We start from the raw sequence: 14,529 nt of genomic DNA, 5'->3' as shown, positions 1-14,529 counted from the left end.
ACAATAATAGACCATATGTTGGTAAAACACTTTATAATTTTGGAAGGCACAATAAGTGCTGGGTACTAGTCTAGGCTCTGAGGATATAGTGAACAAAACAGTCAAAAGTCCTTTCTCTTGCAGTGCTCACATTATATTGATGTGGGCATACAATAGACAAATGAATAAGATATATAGATGTTGGAGGTAATAAGTGCTCTAGAGAAAAATGGAGAGAAGAAGGATAGGTAATGAACAGGGAACTGCTCTTTTAAATCAGTTTGATTACTGTTCAAACAGGAAAACAAAATACGAAGGTGTCTAAAAATTCTATAGCCTGTGGACAATTAACATATTCTTTTTCAGTTCTCAGACATAAAATGATTGAAGATGTACATGAAAGAATCATTCTAATAACTGATTACATGTCATCTAAATTACAATGTGATAATTATCAGTTTTACAAACGCATACAATTAGGATGAGTCATAGTGATGTTTTAATTATTCTATACCTGGCAGAATTAGATAGTCCTTAAACGTTTCAAGCCTCAGTGTTCTCATCAATAAAATGGGAACAAGTATAGTTCCTAAATCAGAGAGCTGGTTATCAGAATTCAAAGAGAAAATGCATACGTTTAGGAAACAGCGTGTGCGCAATGCATGTTCACAATGTTGACACCGCAGGCAGAGGTCCACTGGACATGGCTGTGTGCTATCTGTATATGATTTCTTCATCCTCACACTATTCTGGGAGGTGTGTAACATTTATTCCCATTTTCAAGAGGGAACTGAGGCTTTGAAAAATAAGTCACCTTCCCAGAACCACATGCTATAAACCCAGGCGGTCCGGCTCCAAAAAACTGCTCTCAGCCATGACTCTTGTTTGTGCCTGCTTGCTAATGGACTGCAGAAGCCCTCCTGGCCTCAGTTTCTCCCTTTAGGAGGCTGACAGCAGATGCCCCTCACCCTATCCTCTGAGTACTTCCAGGGCAAGAGTTTCAGACAATGGTCCTCTGAGGGTGTCCGGCTGATTATTCCTAAAGCCTGACAGTAAGGCCTGCATCCCCGTCACGTTCCCCACTGGCTGTGTTCCAAATCCTGAGCGAAGCAGGAGACTCAAGCCTAATTAGTTCCTGATTAACTCCTTTGGGAAGATGAGGAGTGAGGATTTTGGAAGACACAGCGACGTGACCCCTAGTGGGTGAATGGGGAAGGGGAGGGGGAAGCTACAGAGGAAGAAGAGGAGAGAGGGAGATTCCGTGTAGGAGGCCCCAGGTGGCAGCTCATCCTGCCTGTCTCACCAGGTGTACCCTGGCACCATGTGGACATGTTTCCTCATCTGAGATTCCTCCCCCATCCCTGTTCTGGGCAGCTGGGCCACAGGTGGCCAGGGACCAACATGGGTGTGAACTGGACCACTGCTTTCTTCCCATCACTCCTGCCCGCCCACCTGCTCCTTGCCACCTCCAGGATCCCAGCATCCTCCCCTATCCCCTGGGCCTATGCCCTGCTCTGCTCTGGGTCTAAGGTCCCAGCCACACAGACTGGAGCAAATCCCTTCCTGGGGACACCCTGCTCTGAAGTTTGAACCTCTCAGTCAATCACTGGCTCCATTTCCTCCCCGACATCCTTCATTTCTGGTGCCTCATGGCCCAGTTGCCTGGACGAATACATCATAGTCTGTGAAGAATCAAGGCTGGGACCCCTCAGACCCCTAGGCTGTCTCCCTGGTGCTTCTTGCTGCCTGTCTGAACCGTCACCATCGGTGTGTCCAAGCCACCTGACAGCCTGATGGCTCCTCAGGGAAAGCAATCCTCCACCCGGGAGAAGAGGGAGGTGTTAAATTCCCTTGTACAGAGCTCGAGCAATGGGTGGGTGCCCCTCTCTGGGGCAGCGGACACCAGCTAAGGGCAAGGAGGAAAAGGGTGCACCTTACAGTCAGATGCAGCCTTTTCACCCTGGAGAGAGATGGGAGGTAGCAGGGGAGAACTGGGCTGGGCGGTAGAGAGCCTTGGAGGAGGGAGCGTCTGAGAAAGGGTGGGCCCTAAGGAGAAAGTTTTGCTTTGCAATTAAATGTCAACAGCTTGGGGAATTCAAAGGCCTCCTTGGAGGGGGCTGGGAGCACCACTTCAGATTCAGAGGCACTCAATCTCAGCATCTACTGGTGCTGGACACCTCATGACACCTGTAGCCCACCACAATTGACCACTGGCTGCGTGCCAGGCACCAGGCTACATACCCCCACCAGCGTCATCTCATTTAATCCTCCCAATTCACCTTCCCCATGTTCCAGATGGGGAAACTAAGGCTCAGAGAGGTTTGTGTCTTGCTTAAGGTTGTACAGCCAGGAAGTTAGCCAAGCCCACCTTCTGGTTCCAAATCCCTTAAACATCCCGCTCACAACAGACTCCTGCTTACTTTCAGATGAGGAAACTGAGGCACAGGGTGGTGAAGTCTCTCGTTCCAGCAGAGCAGTTATGTTTGAGGAGTGAGTCCAGAGCGGCATGCTCTCGGCAGGGGCTCATCGGAAATCGTGGCTCAAGAGCAAGGATCCCTGAACCCCTGCCTCTCACACCAGTTACTTGCGCCCTCCCTTTCCCAGCCTGCGCCCGGCCACCCACGCCGGCACCCGCCCGAGATGGACAGGGCAGTCCCTGGTCCTCACCGCTCTCCAGCCTCCAGACCGCAGAGCCCGATAGGGAAGGAGGAAGGGCAGCGAGAGTCAGCCGGGTGTGGGGTGGGCCCTGCCCCTGGGGAGCGGCGGCAGTGCCACTCAGCGCTGCGCAGCCAGCCTGAGCTGCCGCCTCGCCTCGTACTCAGCCTCGGGTCCCTCTGACAGCGCAAGGGAAAGTCTGCCCCAAAGTGGGAGAAGGTGCGGAGGGCGCGCTCTCTCTCCCACGCTCGGTGCTGAGACAGAGGCACGGAGACAGGGGCATACCCCAGGCGACCTGCTCGTCGAAGGGTCAAACTTCCTAGCTCAAAGGGGTGCGGGTGGGTTCAAACTCCAAACTCCGTGAAGCCCCAGCCCCTTTCCTCTCCCACCCCGGCCGAGAATGCGCCCTAGTTTTCCCTTCTTGGTTGGGTTGTTCAGGGGTCCCCAAAACCGAGGGCAAGCTGCTGGGGAGGCTGTCTTGGGTTCCCCAAATGGGGTTGATGCTCGTCGGGGACTCGAGTCAGGCAGAAAACCTGGATACCTCCCCTTCCCCGAGGCCCGAGGGCGCGATCAGGGTCAGCCTCGGCTCGCGCAGATCCCAGTGGCCAGCCCAGGGTCGAGGGTCCGCGGGAGACCCGGGATCCCGCTCCGTTCCGAGCGCGCTGCGGTTCCGTTCCGGACCGCGCATCCGCCCGCCCCGCGCACCGAGGCTCCGCGCGGCGCGCCCCCGGGTGTGTCGTTCGCCGGTACCACCGCAGAGCGCGGGGGAATGGGGCCGGGACCCCCCGCCCGCCCATCCCCCGCGCCGCCCAGCCCCACGCCCCTTACTCGGCTTGGCTGCAGCGCTCCGCTCCGTGCGCCGCAGTGCCGGCTCCAGCTTCGGCTCCAGCTCCGGTTCCCGCTCCGGCTCCGGCTCCCAGTCCGGTTCCCGCTCGGAGGCCACTGCGCTCGGGCTCGGGCGTCGCGGGGGGCGCGCCGCTACGCTTCGGCCTGCTGGGCGCGCAGGGGCGGGGCGGGGCGGGCCAGGCGGGGCCAGGCGAGCCGGGCCGACCAGCCGCCCGCGATCCCGGGCCGAGGCAGCGGCGGCGGCGGCTTCCCAGGCCCCGGCCCCGGCCCCGGCCCTGGCCCTGCCCTGCCGCAGCCCCGCCCGGCCGCCCGTCGTCCCCGCGCCGCCGCCCACGCCACCGTCACCGGCCCCGGCCCCCCTCGGCGGCGGCGCGGCTCCCGGGCCTCAGCACCGCGGCGCCGCGGCCCGGGTCACTCCGAGATGCGGGGGGGGGGGGGGGGGCGGGGGGCGCGGGTGCGGGGGAGGGCCGAGCCGCGCCCCTTTGCGCACAGCCAGCCCGACACCCACACAGCAGCAGGCGGGGCAGGGCGGCGAGGAGGCCGGGAAATGCGGGAGGCCGACGCTCCAGTCAGACGTGTGAAGAGGACACACAGGCGTGTGTAGGGAATGACACACGGACGCGAGCGGGGAGCCACTGACACGTGCAGAGAAGGGTAGACAAACGAGGTGTCAGGGAAGGACAGCCAGACAGGTTGGACCGAGGCTAGGCTGGGCATTTGAGCAGGGGACCCCTGTCGCGGGCAAAGAGCAAAGTGCGGGATGGAGAGGGGGACCCAGCGTGGCTGGGCCGTTGGCAGGGGCAGGCGAGCCTGGCAGGGCTTCCCGCTCGCGGTTGCTGGCAGGTGAGTTTTGGGATTCCAGCTAGGCCTGGCCCAAACCTTCCTTCGGAGCCACCAGCAGGCCTGTTTCCTTCACCCCGTCACCCTCCCTGTGCCCCCGTTCCCCGCTGCCCAAACGTCAGGGCATAGAGCTCAGCCCTGGCAGGTGGAAGCCGGCCCCGAGGGGATGCCTGGCTCAGGCCGGGGTTCCAGGCTTCCAGGACCTGCTCTGTCCCCACCCTGCTTTGGGGCCTTGGACGAATCGCAGCCCATCTCTCAGGCCTCCCTGTCCTCATTAGGATATTGCTCCCAATGATTGCACCCCTACTGTGTTGGGGTGCTCGCCAGCATGGAGGAGTTATTTATTTAACCTCCGCCACTTGCCTGGGAGCGCCAGGAGGGCAGCGTCTGGGTAGGGCTGCGGGGGTCTGCACAGAGTGGGCACTCAGTGAATTTGCTGCAGGAATTGATGAAATGTGTTGTTGCTGACACTCTCTGAACCACTACTGTTGATGAGGAAACTGGGGCTTAGGAGGCAAGGGGAGTCAAAAGCTGGGTTTGTTTCAAAACCGAAAGCCTTGTCACTGGCGGGAAAGTGGTCCTCAAAAATAAAGCATGGTGACAAAGGGCTGAACATGTTGATGCTAAACCTTGGGGAAGCAGTGAAGCCATGGGGATGTTGTGGAAGGGAAAGTTGGCCAGGGACTGGCCTTGCAGGGAGGATGGGGCAGAGCAGGCTCCAGTGGAGAAAACAAACCTCACTCGACCCCAGCCCTGCCAGTCATCACGTCTTGGGCTTCCCTGGGGCCAGGCAGGGGAAGCTGCGTGGTCTAGGGCTTGGGTGCTTGAGGACATCTCCCAGCCTCCTCTGGTAACTGTTCATTCTGGGCTCTGCTCCCTGCACTATTTACCGCCCCACCCCGCCCCCACTCCCCGCCCTCCTGCAGGCTGGGGCTGTCACGGGGACATCAGCTCTGAGTAAGGGATGAGGCTAGAATAAAGGGAAACAATTCTCAGAGAACCGAGGAAGGGGACCTGAGAGACCCTTTGTCCAACCTCATGCATTTATTTTATGAATGAATAAATGAAGGATCAGAGAAAGGAGGGGATAGGCTAGGGTCAAAGAGGTAGGATTGGAGGCTCTACAACTCCCAAGCTAGGGCTGTGCCCACGGTATAACCTTGATCTCTCTGAGGACACCTGCTGACCCTTCCAGGATGGATATTCTAGTTGTTGAGTGGTTTTGCCTGTAAGCTGCCCCCTTTGGCAAGACTCTGTGTGTGTTTGTGTGTGTGTGTGTGTGTTGTGGGGGTGGGGGGACCAGGGATAAGTGTGTGTGGCACACTTTGAGTGAGTCCTTGCGGAAGGTCCTAGCCCTAAAGAGTTAATTCCCGTCCACTCCCCTATTTGTGCATCACTGGCCTGGCAAATCTGGCTTGCTCCTCAGACTGGAACCAGGACTGTTTTCCAGTGGTGTTGGGTGTAGCTTCAGGGAGCTGGCTTATGACGGCGTGCCCACCAATCTCTGTGTGTCTATGTATCCATCCACAAATATATATTAGTGTAGGGCACTTGGAAAATACAAAAGGAAAAAGAAGAAAAGAAAATCCAGTCATTGTGAATATTGAGCTTTCCTGTTTTCCTTTCTTTTTACTTGTGTAACTCTACAAGAGTCCTTAAATGGAGTGAGCTTGCTGACTGATATCTCCTCTCCTATGTCACACTTTTGGTGGCTACCTAGCATAGGATCAGATGGTTGTATTGCACATATTTTTTTAACCAGTCCCCTATTTCTGAGCGTTTAGTTTGTTTCCATTTTTCATACTTCTAAACAACACTGCAACGGACATCTTCATGGGGAGGCTTGTGCATGCCCATGACTATCCTTTATGTCTCTAGGTATGTCATAGTTTTGAGGCTTTCTTCGTGTAGGGTCAGATTTGCAGAAGGGGCATCTACTGGGTACCAGGGAGGCACAGTGGTGTTTAGTGTTTGCTTGGCCTAGGGATAGGTAGGGATGCTGGAGGGAAGAGTCTGAGGGAAGAGTCTGAGGGAAATCAGGAAGTGAGATCTCAGGACAGTGAGATGCCCAAAGAGTCCCCAAGTGCTGGGCTTTGGGGCTTGCCCTAGAGTGTGCTTCATGTCACCCCAGCCGCTCACAGGGAATCCCAAAAAACGTCTTTTCTGTTTGCAAAGAACAGGATCCATGATGTCATTCATCCCAAACAGAGCCCATGGCATGGAGATGTTGGAAGGGTCTCTTGGGCCTGATCAGCTTGTACCTCCCTACCATCCTTCCTTCTTTGAAATGTCTTTGCTTTACCCCCTTACAAATTACCCAGTCTCATATATTCCTTTATAGCAATGTAAGAACGGCTTAACACAGCCAGGCTGCCCCTTCTGTCTTCCTTTAGGAGGGAAACCTCTCTTCTAGGACCCTGGACTAGGTCTCCAGGAGCTGAAGTATAAAAGACAGCCTTTCCTCTCCTATCTCCAGGGGCCTTTCTGGGGAAACTTATTTCTGGGGCTTCTTGAAGATCTGTATTCAAGGTAGAGCTTATTTCAGGGTAAGTGGCTGAGCGCTGAGCAGGGACTGGGTATAGAACTTTCTGCTCCTGCCCCCAGCCCAGTCCTGACATCTCCTTAGAGAGGCCTGACAATGTGTTAGTTATGCTACATGCAGTATTTAATTCCATCCTCCCAACATCCTGAGGAGGTGGGTAATATTTTCTTTATATTTCACATGCAGCAGTGAGGTTTATGGCACTCAAGTAACTTGCTCAAGGACACATAGCTAATTAGGAGCAGAACCCAGATTTCTACCTAAACCTGCCCCAAACAAGTTAGGCCAACCTGGTGCAACCAGGTGGGTGGTGTTGCCAGTCACCAAGGAACAGAACACTAGAAGGGAATCAAATGTGAGAAAGGAGAATATGAGTTTGATTATACACATGTTCAATTTCAGGAGTCATCGGCAGGCAGCAGAACTCTGAGAGGAGTCCAGGTCACAAAGACAATCTAAGGACTGAACCCTAAGCCTAGGCAGAACTGATTGATCCATCCATCTACCCACCTACCCATCCACTCATCTATCCTCCTATGGGTCCACTTATCCTTTCTCCATCCTCCTATGATCTATCCGTTTATCCAGCCATTCACCCATCTGTCCTCCCACTTATCCACCTAGGCCTCCTCCCATCTTTCAATCCTTCCTTCCTGCCTGCCTTCCTTCCTTCCTTCCTCTCATCTAACCACCTCCCCATCCTCCTACACATGCATTTATTCTTCCTCCCATTCACCCACTCCTCATCTATCCATTCAAACTCCCATCACCCATCCACTTACCCCGTCTGCATCTATCCACCCATATGTCCCATGCATACTTACTGATGCTCACTACAGGCCAAGAACTCTGCTATGAACTGATGAAAAAAAAAAAAGGATGTGGAAAACAAGGTCCCTGCCCTCTAGGAGCTGGCAGTGTGTTAAAAGAAGCAGATTATAAACAAATGATCCCAGAACAATATATTTTCTGTGCCAGATGTGTGCTCAAAGAAAAAACACTTAACTCAATCTGTGGAGGTCAGAAAAGGCCTCTTTGAGGGTGTGTTTCTTGAGTTGAGCTTAAAGTTCAATCAAGATTTCATCAGATGAATGGGATGCAGTGAGTGAGATGTTCCAGGAGAGGGAATAGCTTATGTGTACAATGATGGAATAGGTGTCAAGAGACCAAGGTGATTCCAGGGACACAGGTAACTCAGAACATTGGGAGCAAAGTTGAGTGTGAATGAATGGTGTGTTATGAGGAAAGACAGGAAAGGCAGGTCGTAAAGGCCTTAAATGATAGGGTGAAGGCCTTGGGAACCATATAAGGGCTTTAAGAGGGGTGGCTTGGTCAGGTTGTTATTTTAGAAAGATCTCTCTGCTGCATGGAGGATAAGTTGGGGTATGTGGGTGCAAGGGGGATCAAATGGTCCAGCCTCTGCAGAGTGAGGACTTAGGATTCTCTGGGTCCAGCCTCTTGGGTCAGCCCAGGCCCCCACATTTGGCCTGGACCCAAAACCACTTCCTTTGCCAAGGACGAAGTCAGGACAGCTGGGCTGAGACTGTGGGCATGAGGAAGTTTCCGGGGCTCTCCATTTTCAGTGACATGCAGTACTCCCAGCAAGGGCTTTAGTCTATGGTTGTCCCTCTTCTGATCTGGGATCTAAAGTCCATTGCCACAGACTTTAATCAATTTCTCACTGGATTCTCTGTCAAGGTCACCACAGAGTGTCTCAGTTCCATGCTCCACTTTTCTGCCTCTACAATTTGCAGCCACCAAAACCCATTAATTTCCCATCAGTCATGCCATGATGTTTCTTCTAACCCTATGAAATCTCCACCCTGGTGGTTTGCAAGTGACACCTGATGGTGTATAGCCTAGGGGGAGCTGCTACAGTGAGTCAGACATGACCCCAGCCCTCAAAAAGCTAGCGGCGGGGTTGGGGTGGGGGTGCGGCAGGGAAAGACAGATGTCCTGTTGGCTTGGACCGATGTCCCAAGGAGCACTGGTGTGGGGAAGGGGAGGCTGCTCAGGCTGCAGAGTTGGGTGAGTTTGGGCTCAAGTCTTTGCTCTGCCACACTGAACGTGTGACCTTGGGCAAGTCACTTTACCTCTTCAGAGCCTCCATTTTTTTCATCTGTGGAATGGGAAAAATAATATTGACCTATCTTCGTTTAGATTTATTTATTTTTTAGAGACAGGGTCTTGTGATGTCTTGAACTCCTTGTCTGGTCTTGAACTCCTTGTCTCAAGCAATCCTCGTGCCTCAGCCTCCCAAGTTGCTGGGATTATAGGTGTGAGCCACTGTCCCTGGCTTAGATTTTTATTTTTTGGTAGTAACTAGTAGGAACCAACTTGGGCCATTTTAACAAAACCTGGAGAATTTACTAGAACTCACGTCTGGGTTCTCTGAGGCCTTGGAGTGAGAACCAGAGAAACAGACAGGAACCTAGGTAAGACTCTGCCTCTTGTCTCTGTGCCTCTCTGCTTAATCACTTAATTTTTTTCTCCCTGCAGACCTTCTTTTTCCACTATTTTGTAAAAAAAGCCCTCACTGCAGCTTGAGAATGAGTTTACAGCTCCTCAATTCTAGCCACAGGCAGGACTAACTGGCCATCTTTCAACCACACGTCCAAATTCCCAAGAAAGAATCTAATTGGTGGAACTGCACCCCTGGTCCAATCAACTGTGACCAAAGGGTGGGATCATGTAGCACAAATATGGCAGCCTGTTTTCATGTGCATTCATTATTCTCAGAGAAGGTAGAACTCATGAGCCTGGCAAAAACCCTGAAGATGTTCCCTATGTCCTCACAGGTTTGTTGGTAAGATTAAACAGGATAACGGATGTAAACATTTGGCACAGTGCCTTGTATATACTGAGGGCTCAATAAATGGTAGCTGCTGTTATTCATTCATTGCTCTATTTAATAAGCATTTATTGAGTGCCTGGTTATACTGGATCCTACAGTAAGTCCTGAGGATGAGAAAGACGGGATGACACAGACAGAGCTTGAAAAATGAGAGTAATTCAAGTAAAGCTATTTCAGGGGGTTGTTGTCAGGATCGAATGTAACAATACATGCAAAGTGTTTAGTGCAGTTCCTGACACACAATAACGTCTCAATAAATGTTGCCTACACATGTTGAATGTCTATTTGTACAAGAGCAAAGAAAAAACATTTCTTATGCCTTTTCTATTTGTTTGTTGCTCCCCTGGCCACAGGACTAAGACATCTTTGGTTACAAAAATAGATTTCAGTGTTCAGAATAATGTCAGCTGCCAGACTGACAGTTTTTGGATGTTGCATTTGAGTCTAATTTAAAAGTTTAGAAAAATAATGTTGGCATCTCCTGAACTCAAGCACTTACATGAATTATTAACAAGAGTTAATGCAGATAAAAATACCCACGTGCAACCTGTGATCATCTTTATTTTCCTGACCAAGAATGAATGAACCTGAACATCTACTGGAGAGTAAATTGTGGTACAGTCACAGGATGAGAACATTCCACAGCAATGAAAGTGAACACATTACAACTACAAGCAAACATATGAATAACTTACAGGGTTGAGCTAAAGAAGCCAAATGCTGTATGATTCCATTTATATAAAGTTCCAAAGCAGGAAAAGCAGATCCATGGTATTGGAGCCCAAGCAGTATTTACCTTTGGGGCAAGGTAGTGACTAGAAGTGGGGGACTTGCTGGTAATGCTGTTTCTTGATCTGGGTGCTGGGTACACAGGTGTATTTTATTTGTGAAAATTGACAGAACAGTACACTTCTGTGCATTTTAATGTAAGTATGTTATATTTTAATTTTCTAAAAAGAGTGTCTTATCTTTATGCATTTGCCCAGCCGAGGCAAGAGAGTTAGGCTTCCGGCTTGAAGATGGAGGAGGAATTTGGGGTTCCAGGCAGAAGGGGCAAAGGGAAAGGAACTAATATTTATTCAGCCTATGGGAGAACTTTCTTTCCAGGCTTAGTAACAAAAATAGTTTCATTTCTTCCAAAAACAGTTTTTATTCTTTTTGTTTATTTTAAACTATTGCTTGAATCACTCCCTGATTAAAAAAAAAAAAAAGGAGACGAATGTATGTTTCCTTTGCCTCTGTTTACTCACTTGTTAAAGAAAACATTATACTATGTATGCATTTTTGGAAGAAGATGGTGTATAAATGAACAAAAATGGTGCAAAAAGCATTTGTAGAAAACCTGTGTGTGTGAGAGACATTTCCACAGTTCATTTCAGAGGACAAAGGGGAAAAGGCCATGGTTCAGGAGGGGTAGTGACTGGCCTGGCCCCTAGTAGATACCCAATACTCTTGTGAAGCATTGGCCAGCAGGGGGATAGGGAGGGAACGCAGGGAGTCATGCGAGGCCTCTGCCTCCTTTAAGTTCCAGAAAGCATGGAGATGTTCTGGACTGGCTTGGGCTCTGGGTCTAGAGGATTTGAAGACCTGAGTTCAAATCCCCCTTCTGCCATTTACTTGCTGTGTGTTCTGGAACAAATCATTTGTCCTTCCAGAATGTCATTCCAGCAGACGAGGTCACCCTCATGCATTTCCTGGTACCTGGGTTTTCTTGACAGCATCTCCAGCCTGCGGTCCCTGCTGCTGAAGTGGCCAGTGCAGTGTAACTGGGGACTTTCAACCATGCCAGCCTCCCTCCCTCCCTCCCTCCCTCACCTTCCCTCCCCTCCCTTTCTTCCTTCCTCCCTCCCTCCTTCCCTTCCCCTCACCTTCCCTCCCCTTCTCTCCACACCCCCCTCACCTTCCCTCCCCTCCCCTCCTCCTCCCCCTTCCTCCTTCCCCTTCCCTCCCCTCTGTTTTTGAGACAGAGTCTTGCTCTGTCGGCCATGCTGGAATCCTGGAGTGCAGTGGCGCGATCTGGGCTCACTGCAACTCCACCTCCCGCATTCAAGCCATTCTCCTGCCTCAGCCTCCTGGATAGCTGGGATTACAGGAGCACAGCACTACACCTGGCTAATTTTTGTATTTTTAGTATTTCACTATGTTGGCCAGGGTGCTCTCAAACTCCTGACCTTAAGTGATCCACCCACGTCAGCCTCCCAAAGTGCTGGGATTACAGGCGTGAGCCACCTGCCCGGCTCGTGCCTCTCCTTTCTGTCCTGGTGCTCTCTCCCAGAGTTCCTGGTGACTCTTGGGAACTCAAGAATGTCTCCATGTCACCTGCACACATCCACAACACTCAGAGGAACAGGGAATCCCTGAACCCAATGTGACGGCTGCGGGGAGGGGGCTCCATTTCCCCTTGCATCTGCGTCTCTTAGGCAGGCACCAGGAGGCTGTCTGAGTCTCTCTGCTATTCATTTTGAGCTGGCCATGATGGACCTGAAATGCTGTGGGGAAGTCATTCCAAGGAGAACAGTAATCGTGTCACCTTAAGGCGGTCTAGCACATGAACAAGCAACCCTCCTGGCCTGGAGCAGCTGAGTTTTTGCACACGGGGAAAGGCAGGGTGGCCTGATGGGCGGTGGAGGCTCATGAATTAGGTCCTGTGGGGAAGAAGTTGTTTTCTCAGCCTCTCTGCTTGGATTATTGCTGTGTTCATTTTCACTGTCACACAATGTACATTCTGCCCCCAAAAGCAGGGCACAGACTGGCCTCACTATAACCTCTCCTCAACTCAGACTCTTGAAAAAAAGACACCTCTCCACACTGCAGCCTCTGAGCTTCCTTAAATCAAGCCACACCCTTGCTAGAACCCTTTAGGGACTTTCCATTGCTGCAGAATCAAGTCTATGTGGCCTTGTAGCAAGATAGTCAAGGTCCTTTCTGATCTAGTTCCTGCCCAGTCTCTGGGTTCTATTCTAGCCACTCTCCACCTCAACTCCTGGGCTCTAGCACCTCTAATGCCCATACCCCCTTCTCTGGAGGCTTTTCTGACCTTGACTCCCTGCAGGTTAAATGAGTAGCATCCTCATCTGAGGTCCGATAGCATTTCAAAATGATGGAAATCACATACGATTTTCTTTTGTGTTTGTGCATACTTGCCTCCTTGTTTGTGAGCCTTTGGAGGGCAGAAACTGAGAGTCCTGCCCTCCAAAGGACTGTGGACTTCAATACTGTGTCCCTAGCTTGATGTGTGGTTCAGGGCTCCAGGAACATTTGCTGCAAAAATGGAGCTGGATCATAAAGATATCAGTGATTGTGCTGGAACAGGAGGCTGCCTCCAGAGGTCCTTCAGGTGTGTAGGCCTGTCTGCCCTTGTGCTAAATGGCTCCAACCTGCCTGCATTAATCCTTTCTCTCTTCCTGTCGCTTCCAGCTCTCCTCCTCCTTCCGTTTGAGATATCCAAGCTTCATGGAAGAACTGAAGTTTTCTAGAGAAAACAATATCCGTGATTGCTAAATAAATAAGCCACATTCATGGCCAATTCAGCAAAACCAGGTTTGGTGGGAATGACTTCATTCTTACCAGGATGTTGCTGGCCGCCTGGAAGTCCTTTAAAAGACAAAATAAAACACCCTTTTAAAGATAATTTTAGACTCGCAGAAAAATTACAAAAATATTTTAGAAAGTTCATGCATACCCTTCACCCAGCTTCCCCTAATGTTCACAACTTACGGAACCACGGCACAATGGTCAAAACCAGGAAATTAACACTGGTACAATGCTATTATTGTACCTTATGCAAATTTCACCAGTTTCTCTCTAGTGTTCTTTTTCTGTTTCAGGATCTGATTCAGGATCCCACATTGCTCATAGCTGTTGTGTTTCCTCAGACTCTTCCAATTTGTGGCAGTTCCTGATTCTTTCCTTGCTCTCACGGCCTCTGATGAGTCGTGATCAGTTCCGCAGAAGCTTTCTGTTTCTAGTTCCTGGTTGGCTTCTGGGTGATTGAAGTTCCTGGAGGCCTTCCTATAGGATGGGTTCGGAATGAGTGCTTCTTTTTCTTTCCTCCTCTCGTTCTCCTTTCTTCCCTTGGGATTCTCCAGAGGAAGAGTCAGTTAGAGAGGAATGCATGGTGAGGAGGTGATTAGTGTGTCTTGACCTTGGGTGTTCGTCTCACTGTCAGAGTTCTGGCTCCCATCTGCAGTTGATTATGCAATTAGCCATGCATGTTGACCTCAGGATAGATGTCGACTCCTTCTTGCTCCTCCTTCACTGCCTACCTTTCTCCATTCCTCCCTCTCCCAAAGTCATCTCCTTTGGTTGCAGGTTAGAGGAGGCTTCAAGCCAGTTAGGCCTGGTGTGCACAATTCCTTGGAGTCATGTGCTCTGAAACATCTCTGGCCGGCCTGCTGGGGGACATGGGAAGTGGATTTGGGAAGGGGGTCTGTGTGCTGAGTCTTACGGCCCTGTTGCATGCGCTTATGGGGTCATGTGGCCCATGAGGTTAGGGACAAGTGCAAGGGACTGAGAGAGAAGTCAGCTGTGGTAAAGAAGGTCCATCAGCTGAGTCCCATCACATTCAGAAAGTCATCCTCCAATGAGCCTGGGCCTTTCTGAGGGACAATGGAAGAAGAGGTGAGAACCAATTCAAATTAATTCATTAATTCAATCAAATATTAATTCATCATTAATTTGACTGCAACAAGCCCTGGTTGGTTGTTATTATTATTATTGTTTTTGTTTTTGCTATCATGATTTTGTTGTTGTTAGGTATGCGGAAATAGGATGAATCAGATGCAATCTGTGCCCTCAGGGTGCTCAGAGAGAG

The 14,529-nt window shown here is 50.9% G+C and overlaps 1 protein-coding gene across 1 annotated transcript in view; it reads right to left on the bottom strand.

Annotated features, from left to right (window-relative positions):
• BEAN1 (brain expressed associated with NEDD4 1) overlaps nucleotides 1–3,599 on the bottom strand; it is a 55,702-nt gene extending 52,103 nt beyond the window's left edge. The window contains exon 1 of the mRNA XM_016929969.3: nucleotides 3,463–3,599. The gene's annotated coding sequence lies outside the window, so the exon portion shown is untranslated. The remainder of the gene's footprint in view (nucleotides 1–3,462) is intronic.
• Between the last annotated feature and the right edge of the window lie 10,930 nt (nucleotides 3,600–14,529).

The sequence above is a fragment of the Pan troglodytes genome, chromosome 18 (genome assembly GCF_028858775.2).
Source record: "Pan troglodytes isolate AG18354 chromosome 18, NHGRI_mPanTro3-v2.0_pri, whole genome shotgun sequence".
Lineage (NCBI taxonomy): Eukaryota > Metazoa > Chordata > Mammalia > Primates > Hominidae > Pan > Pan troglodytes.
This window is presented reverse-complemented; position numbering and strand designations above follow the sequence as displayed.